The sequence below is a fragment of the Pan troglodytes genome, chromosome 1 (assembly GCF_028858775.2).
Source record: "Pan troglodytes isolate AG18354 chromosome 1, NHGRI_mPanTro3-v2.0_pri, whole genome shotgun sequence".
Taxonomy (NCBI): domain Eukaryota; kingdom Metazoa; phylum Chordata; class Mammalia; order Primates; family Hominidae; genus Pan; species Pan troglodytes.
Window position 1 is genome coordinate 99688552 of NC_072398.2, and position 11016 is coordinate 99699567.

The following is an 11016-nucleotide window of genomic DNA, read 5'->3' on the forward strand; positions in this document are numbered from 1 at the left end:
AACATATACCAATGAGATGGACAGTCATTCCATTCCTAGGAATTTACACACTGTGTCTGCACAATGATCTGTATGTCTGTTTCCAGACCAAACTGAGGGGCGGGCTGCTATTTCTTGTGTCCCAGTAACAAGATGCTGATGAACTGGGGAGGAAGAGAATTTTTACTTCTGCAACTGGTTACAGGGAAAAGGCCTGGAAATTATCACCAGACCAACTCAAAATTACAAAGTTTTCCTGAGCATATACCTTCTAAGCTATATGTGTATGTGGAAGTGTGCATTCCTGTAAATACATAAGTGATTAACTTCTTTTAATCTATAACTAAGGTCTGAGTCCTGAAGACCTTCCTCTGGAGCCTCAGTAAATTCACTTAATCTAAATGGGTCTAGGTGCTGGGGACCCTTATCTTGTCTCCTGCTAAATCACAGAGGTTTGGGGAGTTTCTTCAGACCTCCAATAAACTTGTTTCTGGAGGCCTGGGGAGTTTCTTCAGACCCCCAATAAAACTTGTTTCATACTAAACGACTCCTGTTAAGAATGCCTTCGTTATTTTGTCATGCTTTAAGGTCCAGGAAAAGCCTAGGCAAAACTCTTGGTGGGCTTTTGTTACATTCCAGCCTTTGTATAAGGGCACTGGCTTTTTTTTTCTCCTTCCTCTTAATATTTAACTGAACCACTCAGTCGGTACGGAAACAATTGTTAGGGAGGCCTGTGTTAGTGAGACCTGGCCTGTCACGTATGGATGCTCATGATAGTTTCTTCATAATAGCCCAAACATGGAATGATAGAAATGTCCAATAACAAGTGAAAGTATAAACAAACATGGTACAGCCACATGAAGGAATACTACTCAGCAATTACAAGGCATTAACTATTGATGAAAATACTCATCTGGATGGATTTTAAAATTACATTGATGCATGAAAGAAGGCAGATACAAAAGAACGCAGGTATTATTTCATTTATAGAAAATGGTTAAAAATGGAAACGGACCTGAAGTGACAACGGTTCCTTGGGCACGAGGGTTGAAAGACTGATGAACTGCAGAGGGGTACAAGAAACTTTGGGGCATAAATTCCTCTATCTTGGTTGTGGCAGTAGTTCCATTAGTGTATACGTTTGTAAACATGCATTGAATTATGCATTTTAAAGTGGTGCAGTCTGTTGTACCTAAATTAAACCTTTATAAAGTTGATTTCATCATCTTAATTTCTCCATACTAGCAATTAGCAGCTAGAAAATGAAATTCAATAAAACATTAAATAGAGATTAATAGCCGGAATCATTCCATGCTTAAGAATACATGCAATGAAGCAGGCACAAGGCCCCTAAAAGCAATTGGTTAGAAAAATTAAAGAAGACTAAATAGAGAAATGGATATCATGTTCATTGATTGGAAGACTCAGTTTTGTTAGCATATTACATCAACACAATTCTGATTAATATTTCTAGTAGGAGATTTTAGAGAAATTTAAAAGCTAATTTCAAAATGTATTTGAAAATCAAAGAACCTATAATAGGCAAGTTGGTCTTAAAGAAGCAATAAGTTGGAGCACTTTCTCTGCTAGATTTCAAACCTGATTTTAAAGTAATTTAAAAATGGTAGTACTGTTGTAAGTATTCATAAATATATCAAAGTAAAAGAATACAGATTCAAACTATACATTCAAACATATGTATAGTTATTTATTTTTTTAGTAGAATCTTTTTTATTCCTAAAAAATTCCTCAAAAGAAAAAAGTTTTCCAACCACACACAAGAGGGATATAGGTAGGGGAAGGTGTCTGCCCATCTATCCCTGGCCCCCAGCCCATGTTGTTTTGGCAGCAATAAGGTGTGTGGGGTAATGGTCCCCGAAATTAAAATGGTGTATGTATGAGAAGGAAAGTGGGGCAAAGCTGTGGGAAGCAGTGGAGGGGAAGGAACAAAGGAGGTCAGTATTGGGAACGCTGAAGGTGGGAGGCCATTTCATAACATTTCTTTGTTATGAAATGGTGAAACTACCGTGGACTCCTTCTTTGCCCATCAGCAGTCCTGGCGTCTTGGCAGTCATGGTGATGGTGACACTGAAGGTGGGGCTCCACTGATGCTCTTCATATGAAGACCCACGGTCAATTCCCCATCCTGCAGCAGTGAGTCCGGGACAACAGTATATTTCTGGCCCCCAAGTGTCAGCCCATTCACGAAAAAGCTTGACCAGTCTTTGCCAACCAGGACACCAACCTCAGCTGGGGTGATGTTGGCGAAGGTTTTCCCTGAGACTGCAGCCCAGTTCAAGTCCTTGTTGCCCATGATGGTGATGTCCTAACAGGTCCCATCCGCCACAAGGCTGTAGATGGAGGCATCCACCTGGCCATTGCGTTGCTGCAGGGGCTCCTCTGGTCACTGCTGCTGGGGCCGCCTGGGCTGGCGGGCAGCGGAGGCGGAGAGCTCGGGGCAGGCGCCTGCCGTCCTCACCACGGCTCTGCTAGCTGTGCAGCAGCCCTCGCACTGCCACTCTTTTAAAAATATATATATATTTATTCATTTATTTATTATACTTTAAGTTCTAGGGTACATGTGCACAACGTGCAGGTTTGTTACATAGGTGTACATTTGCCATTGTTAGTTTGCTGCACCCATTAACTCATCATTTACATTAAATATTTCTGCTAATGCTATCCCTCCTCTAGCCCCACATCCCATGACAGGCCCTGGTGTGTGATGTTCCCCGCCCTGTGTCCGAGTGTTCTCATTGTTCAATTCCCACTCATGAGTGAGAGCATGCTCGCACTGCCACTTCTAAATGTTTTAAAAACAAAGACACCAATGCCCTTCATTGGGGAAATGAAAGACTTTTAAGTAAAATGGTTTTGAGTGAAATAATATTTGTTGTTTTAAAAAGTTAATATTAACAACCATTCTCCATCATACATTGAAATTAACTTAAGATGTGAAAGTTAAAATTAGAAATCCTGTAAAGGAAAAATAGGAAATAGTTTCATGAACTTGACATAGGAAAATATTTCTTAGACTAGATACTGTAGCACTCACCACAATAAGAAATCAAGTGAATTGCACTTCATTTTTAAAAACCTTCTACTTATTATGTTGTTGATTAACAACTTAAAAGCTATCTGTAGACCAGGAATAATTATTTGCAATGTAATATAGCAAAAAAAAGTATATATAAATGGACTCATTCAAAATATATAAAGAATGGCTATAGATTACAAAGAAAATGACAAACACCCCAGTATATCAACGAACATAAAAATTTGAGAAGATATTTTCCATAAGAAGATATCTAAATGAACATTAGGCCTGAGAAAACCAAAACAGGATATCACTACACAATTGTAGAATGGCTATATATAAAAGGCTGAAAATATTAAGTGTGTGGGAATGTAGAGCAACGGGAAATGGCCTACATCTTTCATAGAAATGTAAAATAATACAATTACTTTGCAAAACTCTGTGCCCATTTTCTACACATTCACCAAGCAACTCTATCCCTAGCTATAGATACCCTGGAAAATAAGTATGTATCTTCACAGAAATAATTGTATGAGAATATTCATAGTTACTTATGCACAGCAGCCAACAAGTAAACCTGTCTCCCATCAGAAAAATGGATATCAAATTGTGTGACAATCATACAATCAATAGGATATTACTTGGCCAAAACAAAATGAAACGAGGGAAAAACAATCAAACAAACTAGTGGCATATATAACCACCTGAGTAAGAGAAGTCAAAACAAGAGAACATACTAAACGATTCCATTTTTTAATTTTTTTGAGATGGAGTCTCACTCTGTCCCCCAGGCTGGAGTGCAGTGTCACGATCTTGGCTCCGCCTCCCAGGTTCAACAAACTTTCCCTGCCTCAGCCTCCCAAGTAGCAGGGATTAAAGATACCTGCCACCACGCCTGGCTAATTTTTGTATTTTCAGTAGAGACAGGGTTTTGCCATGTTGGCCATGCTGGTCTTGAACTCCTGACCTCAGGTGATCTGCCCGCCTCAGCCTCGCAGTCTTGGAATTACAGGCGTGAACCACCAGGACTGGCCAAAATGATTCATTTTCATGAAGCACATGAATAAGCAAAATTAATCTCTGGCGGCTTCTATAGTTTAAATATTGGTCCCTTCCAAATCACATGTTTAAATGTGGTCCCCAGTGTTGGAGGTGGGGGTTAATGGGAGGTGTTTAGGTCACGGGAGTGGATCCCTCATGAATAGATTAATCCCCACCCTGGGAGAAGGTAGTGAGTGAATTCTCACTCTCTTAGTTCCTGTAGGAGCTGGTTATTAAAAAGTGCCTCTCACCTTATTCACTTTCTTTTGCTTCCTCTCTCACCATATGATCTCTGCACACACTGGTTCCTTTTCACCTGCTGCAAGTGGAAGCAGCCTCAGGCCCTCATCAGGAGCAGATGCAGGTGCCATGCTTCTTGTGCAGCCTGTAGAGCCATGAGCAAAATGTACCTCTTTTCTTTATAAATTACCCAGTCACTGGTGTTCCTTTCCAGCAACACAAAGGGACTAAGGCAGTGACAACATTCAGAATATATTCTTCATTTGGGGGATGAGTATTGACTGGCAAGGACCACATAAGAGCCTTGTGGCATGGGGGAAAATGTTCTCTGTCTTTAACTGGGTGTTATTATACAATGTATAATTATATTAAAATTTATAAAGCTGTACCTTTAGGTTTTTTGCAGTATTCTCTATGCAAATTATATCTCAATGAAGAACTGTTAGCATACAACAGAGAGAAAACAAACATTCAAAAATGTGAAAATTGACAGAAAATAGGTAACAAATATTTAGCATATAAATAAGAGGGATCCGTTGAGAAGAAATCAAAAGAAATGGAACAGAACAAAGACAAAAAAGTATAATAAAAAAGAGTTTAAATTTCAAAGTTTGAAATGATATTAAAGTGGCACAGTTTCCTTTGGAAAATCAAGCGAGAACCATGAACTCTGAGACTAATTCCAGCAAAAGTATGTAAATCAGTTTGATCTAATGGTATATGGTTAGCTTTGAAGGCCAAAAGGAACTGGTTTCTAATTCTTATTCCTCTCCTCACTGGTTTTGTGACCTAGGGAAATTTTGCAATCTTTCTGAGTTTGTTTTCTCATCAGGAGCAGGATAATACCTAAGTAACAGGATAGTTCATAGATTTAAATATGATCGCATGGTAGTGGACATGAACCATAATTAGTTTTTAAGAATATATTTACACTGAGCTCTCCTTTATCCACATTAAAATTGTAGACAAACAATTGACAAAGAATAGATAAAATGTTCTAACATAAATATTCTTCCTTTGTTTGTAGAAAGAAGTCACACATACAGTAAAAACAAAGAGGACCTAGTTTAATTGAACAATCTTCCCCAAACCCTGAAACAGCTCTACTTTCTAACACCAGAGATGTCTTGACTGACTCCTACCCCTGCAGTCCCCTCTGTCTGGAATAGATGGAGGAAGTTTGCTCCAGCCTTAAAACAGCAAGGGCTGGCAAGCGTTCTCAGAGAGCCTCTCGACTTCAACTCTGAAGGCCCTGAGGAATATGTGCAACTGGGTCGGGTTAAGGCTAAGCTGAATCACATGACCAGGGCTCTCACCAGCTCCAAAGTCAGTGGAAGGATATCAGTCCCCAGAGCTCTGTTACAGGCCGTGGGATGCTCCATGGAGGGGTGGTGAGCATATGAATAACAATCAGGAGAAACATCGGTAATGGACAGGAGGCATAAACAATGTCTGCCCTCCACTAAAACCAAGGAAATTTCTCATTCTAAAAATGATGTCTTGTAAGAAAACATAGGCACAAATCTTTGTGACTTTGGATTAGACATTTTTTAAGTAGGCACAAACAACCCAAAAATAGATGAATGGACTTCATTAAAATAAAAATCTTATATGCTTCAAAGGACACTGTCAAGGAAGTGAAAAGATAATCCACACAATGGGAGAACTATTTCCAAATTATGTATTTAACACGGGTCTAGTACCTAGAGTATATAAGAAATTCATATAACTGAGCAATAAATGACAACCAAATTTAACAATGGGAAAAAAGCTGTGAGTAGAGGTTTCTCTAAAGGAAACACACAAATGGCCAAGAAGCACGTGCAAAGATGTTCAATGTTTTTCATTAGGAAAATGTAATTTTAAACCAAAATGAGATACCACTTCACACCCACTAGTATGACTTAGGAAAAAAATAAAGAAAACACATGTTTGGAAAGTTATGGAGAATATGGAATTCTCATATATTACTATTGGGAATGTAAAATGGCATAGCTACTGAAGTTGGTAAACAGTGTGTGAGTTCCTCAAAAGGTTAAACATAAAAAAAGTTAAACATAAAGTGACATATGATGTAGCAATTGCACTCCTAGGTTTACAACCAAGAAAATGAAAAACAGGTGTTCCCTCAAAAACATGTACAAAGGTGTTGATGGCAGCATTATTCATAAGAGTTAAAAAGGGGAAACATCTTAAAGCACTATCAGTTGATGAATAAACAAAATGTCGTATAACCATATAGTGGAATATTATTTGGCCATAAAAAAGTTAAACAGGCTAAACAGGATGAAGCTTGAGAACAATATGCTAAGAACCAGATGCAAAATGCCACACTTTGTTATTCCATATAGAGGAAGTGCCCAGAACAAGTGCATCTGTATATTGAAAAAGTAGATTAGTGGTTGTCTGAGACCGCAAGAAGGGGGGAATTGGAGAGTGACTGCCCATACAGGCATGCTTTTGGCATTATGAAAATATTCTGGAATTAGGTAGTGGTGATGGTTGTGAGACTTTGAAATATGGTAAAAGACACTGAAATGTATGCTTAAAAATGGTGAATTTTGTGATATATGAATTATACTGTAGAAATAATAATAATAACAACAGTAATAAAGCAAGGTGTCTTTCCACATCTCCATGTCCTGTATTTTCATTAAAAAAAAAAATAAAAAAAAAAAGCATTTCAGGGGCCAGGCTTGGTGACTCACTCCTGTAATCCCAGCACTTTTGGAGGCCTAGGTGGGAGGATCACTTGAGGCCAGAAGTTCAAAACCAGCCTGAGCAACACAGCAAGACCTTGTCTCTATGAAAAATAAAAAATTAGCCAGAAATGGTGGTGTGTGCCTAGAGTTCCAACTACTTGGAAAGCTGAGGCAGGAGGATTGCTTGAGCCCAGGAGTTCGAGGTTGCAGTGATCTATAATCACCAACTCCAACCTGGATGACAGAGCAAGACCCTGTCTCAAAAAAAAAAAAAAAAAAAAAAAAAGGCATCTCACTTTAATAATAAGTGGCCAGAATATGATGCTGGCAGCAAGTTGTGAGGAAATGTATTAGATGAAAGAAGTTACATTCTAGAAGTTTTCCTTTTTTCAGAAATGAGGTATAGGGGAGAGAAACACGTACTTGGAAAGAACTGACCCAGCTGAAAATGTGGGAAGGTGATGGGGAAGAGGCTGCTCCACCTGAGATCTGGCTCCAGGACTTACAGCAAGGGGAACTTGGGAAAGTTACAGACTCTCTGTGCCTCAGTTTTTTCATCAGCAAAACAGAAAGAATCATCCCATAAACTGTAAGGTCGATGCTATCAGTGGGTCCCCAAATTGACTGCACATCTGAGTCCTGTTAACAGACACATTCCAGGCCTCACCTGAGCCCTCTGAATCCAAATCCCTGCAAGGAGGACAATGAACTTGTATTTGCACTGACTTTCCCAGGTGTTTCTTACTCTGATCAACTTGGACGTAGGACCCACTGAGCTGCATCACATCATTCCAAAGCCAAAACACAACAGCAGAACAAGAATATTTTCAATGCAGTCTCTAAAGCAGAGGAGAAACTGTTGTGGGAACCTAGAACTAAAGGAGATCTGGCTTGCTGGGCTCCATTTAAACTTTATTTTGAGTACAGCAGAGACACAAGCCCTTCGGGACACATGCCTGAGGCAGTGACAGTCCAACTTTGGAAGAATGGAAGCCCTAGCTTCAAATTCAAGCATGCTTTGAGTAGAAATTAAGTTTACCTCTTTTTGCACAGCAACATGGCCTATCTTTCCTAAACTGCTCATCTTACAAGAAAAAGAATCATACTGCTAAGAATTCAAACTTCAGCAGTCATGGGTAAGTAAGGAAGTCTTATAAACCTATTCTAGCCACCTAACAAGAAACCAGAAATTTAGCAAGTTTTTTCACTTACAGAACAGTTGTGTTCACTAGACCAGAGGCATTGAGACATGAAGAACAGACCCCTAAAAAGGGAAAGTGTTCCTTTCAGTTTTAGGACATCACTGGAACATTAGGGTAGTGGGAACACAGCTGCCTGCTCTACAGTCTGGGTTGCCTTTGTGTCTGGAATGTGTCTGATGTCCTGATCCCTGCATCCATTTCAGGGAGCCTTGGGAGGAGCCAGAATCACTGATGGAATTGGACAGTGCTTGGAGATGGCTCAGCAGGATGAGGTTAAGTGCAGGGGCAAGTCCAGGTCATACTGATAGACAATGAGTGGCACTGATGGGGACAGACAAAGATAAAATCAAAAGTTTGTGCTTCATTTTTGAAAACTTGAACTAATAACAAACTTGGCCTTAAAAGAAATAATAAGTATTTTTCTATTTACATGAGAATTTAATCTCAAAACAGAAATCAGAAAAATATTAAGTCCAGGACCTAAAACCTAAACCATTGCTCATATTTATTCTTTCTAAATAGAGCAAAGTATAAAATCTTCTCCATAACAGACATTGTGGTTATAAAAAGGCAGAAGTCTTAGTGAGAATCATTGGTATTCCATAGAAGAGTGAATTAAACACAGCCAAAGGAAGACCCAAATCTCATACTTCTCTTGTATATTCCAAAGTTCCAGGGAAATTCCAGGTGATAGAGGTTATTTCCCATACTGTTAAAGCAAGGTTGCAGACACTTCTGAATTTTGGCCCCAGTACTCTAGGAGGGCACACCTCTGTCCTGGAAAATAATACAGGAATGAATACTCTTCCCGTGACTCATTCTGGTCATTCTTCCAGCATCACAAAAACCAAAAAATGGAAATACAGCCAAATACATGATTTGCTATTCCTCTTCTTCAGGTTTCTTACCTGTTACTTACGGATAATAGCATTACCTTAAGGATTATGATGAAGATACAATGTCCAAATATGAGCACAGTTTTGAGCAAAATGCCTTGTATGAATTGGTCAATGAATAATTACTAAATAATTATGTGAATGTTTACGAATTATATGGATTCTATGAATAATTACTGAATAATTATTGTGATTGCTTTTATTGGCAGTGCTGAAAACTCATCTTTGTGTGACCTCATGTAAGCCATGTAACTTTGTGAACTTGCAGTTTTATCATTTGTAAAATGAATAAACCTGACAGATTTTCATTCTGAAACAGAATGTCAGGTCTCCCAGACCCCAGAAAATACATTGACTTAAAGCCTTTGATACATCTCAAAGCAGTGTCCTCACAGTGTCATTGGAGGATGGTGCGGGCTGCAGGGAGGGATGCTTTCAAATGGGATTGATCCAGTCCTCCTTCCTTCACTTCCACATGAATGCTGGGCAGCCCAGGTTCACACCCACTGCATCCTCAACTCAGGCAAGTCCAGCAGCCAATCTTAGGAGACCTGGGCTACAGAACATTCTCCCAAGTTCCAGGCTCACAAAACCTAGGTGGGATGAAAGCTGAGAAAGTGAGGAGGTGGTTCAGGGGATCACTCTTTCCTACTCAGGCCTTTCACCTCAAACTCACCTTCTACTGCACAGCAACAGTGAGGATCAGCAAGCAACCCTGACCATAACCTTGATCTTGCCATGTTCTGTTAGTGGAATGCAACCAAAAATCAATGGTATTAGTCCAACTCAACAAAATATATCAAACCATATTCCATAAGAACTGCTCGTGGCCCTGTTCTTTTCAGTATATGGGAAAACAAAATGGAAACAACAAAATAGCATCAGTTTACAAAAATTCCCAAGATAGATGGTCACACATGTTTTCAGGAGATCCCTATGTAAATGATTTTGATCACTTGATACCTTGAAAAGAGCTCTTGTGGCACTAGAATGACATCCATAAGTGACAAGTATAAAATGTAGTGTTCAGTGACATTAAAAAACAAATCACCCCACACAGAGGAAGAGTTTTGGATGTAGGGATGTCATACTTGTCTAGAGTGTAATGAAAAGCCAAGATGGTGCCCCAGTAAGAAAAAAAGGAATCAACATAACAATGGGATGCAGCAAGAAGAATACCAAGACAGGAAAGAAAACATTTTTAAAAAATGAATTATTCATTCACTTTCTAGTGGATACAGAAAAAACTGCAGAAGACCCAGAGGACATCAGGGCAAGCTAAAAGTTTGATACCTTAGACTTGTGGAAAAGCCTTAAGTTCTGTTTTAACTTAGAGCAGGTGGGGTGACTTCGTGACTACCATTAAGAAAATGTAACCTGTTGGGAAACTGTTTCTGCCTTGATGATGTTGTACAGACAAGAGATAAACAGTGAGGAATATGCTTAGATGTATTGGGAAAGAGATGGGTCTGTGGCATTGTCACAGGGGTACACGAATACTGAGAGTGAATGCTGAAGGAATAATCCCCATTGGTGGTGACCCTCAGGTGAGACCAGGGTGCCTGAGTTTCAGCAAAGCCTGGGCAATTGCAACGCAGAGCTCCTAAGATTCCATGACACCCCTATCTTCTAATTCTGTTATTGCAACTGCAGACGGTTACCTGGCACGCTGGCCACAATATTCCTTACTTTTGTCAGAGTCTGAGCTACTGGCAGTGCCTTCAGCTCTGAGTTCAGGCACCTCAAACCTTGTTTTTGTGGTGAAGGATCCTAAAGTGCTGTGGGGAGTGATCACATTTTTCTCAATTTCAGTTACTGACATCCCTCAGTCCTGATTAAACCTATTGGATTTCACCAGTTTTTAACCCATCATGTGTTTGGGTTTCTTCTCCCCAGTCCCTGGCTCCACCTCTTCTGCC

General features: G+C 39.6%; 1 pseudogene; it reads right to left on the reverse strand.

Moving 5' to 3' along the window:
• Positions 1 to 1935: 1935 nt before the first annotated feature.
• LOC101058025 (profilin-1-like) lies at positions 1936 to 10919 on the reverse strand (annotated as a pseudogene).
• Between the last annotated feature and the right edge of the window lie 97 nt (positions 10920 to 11016).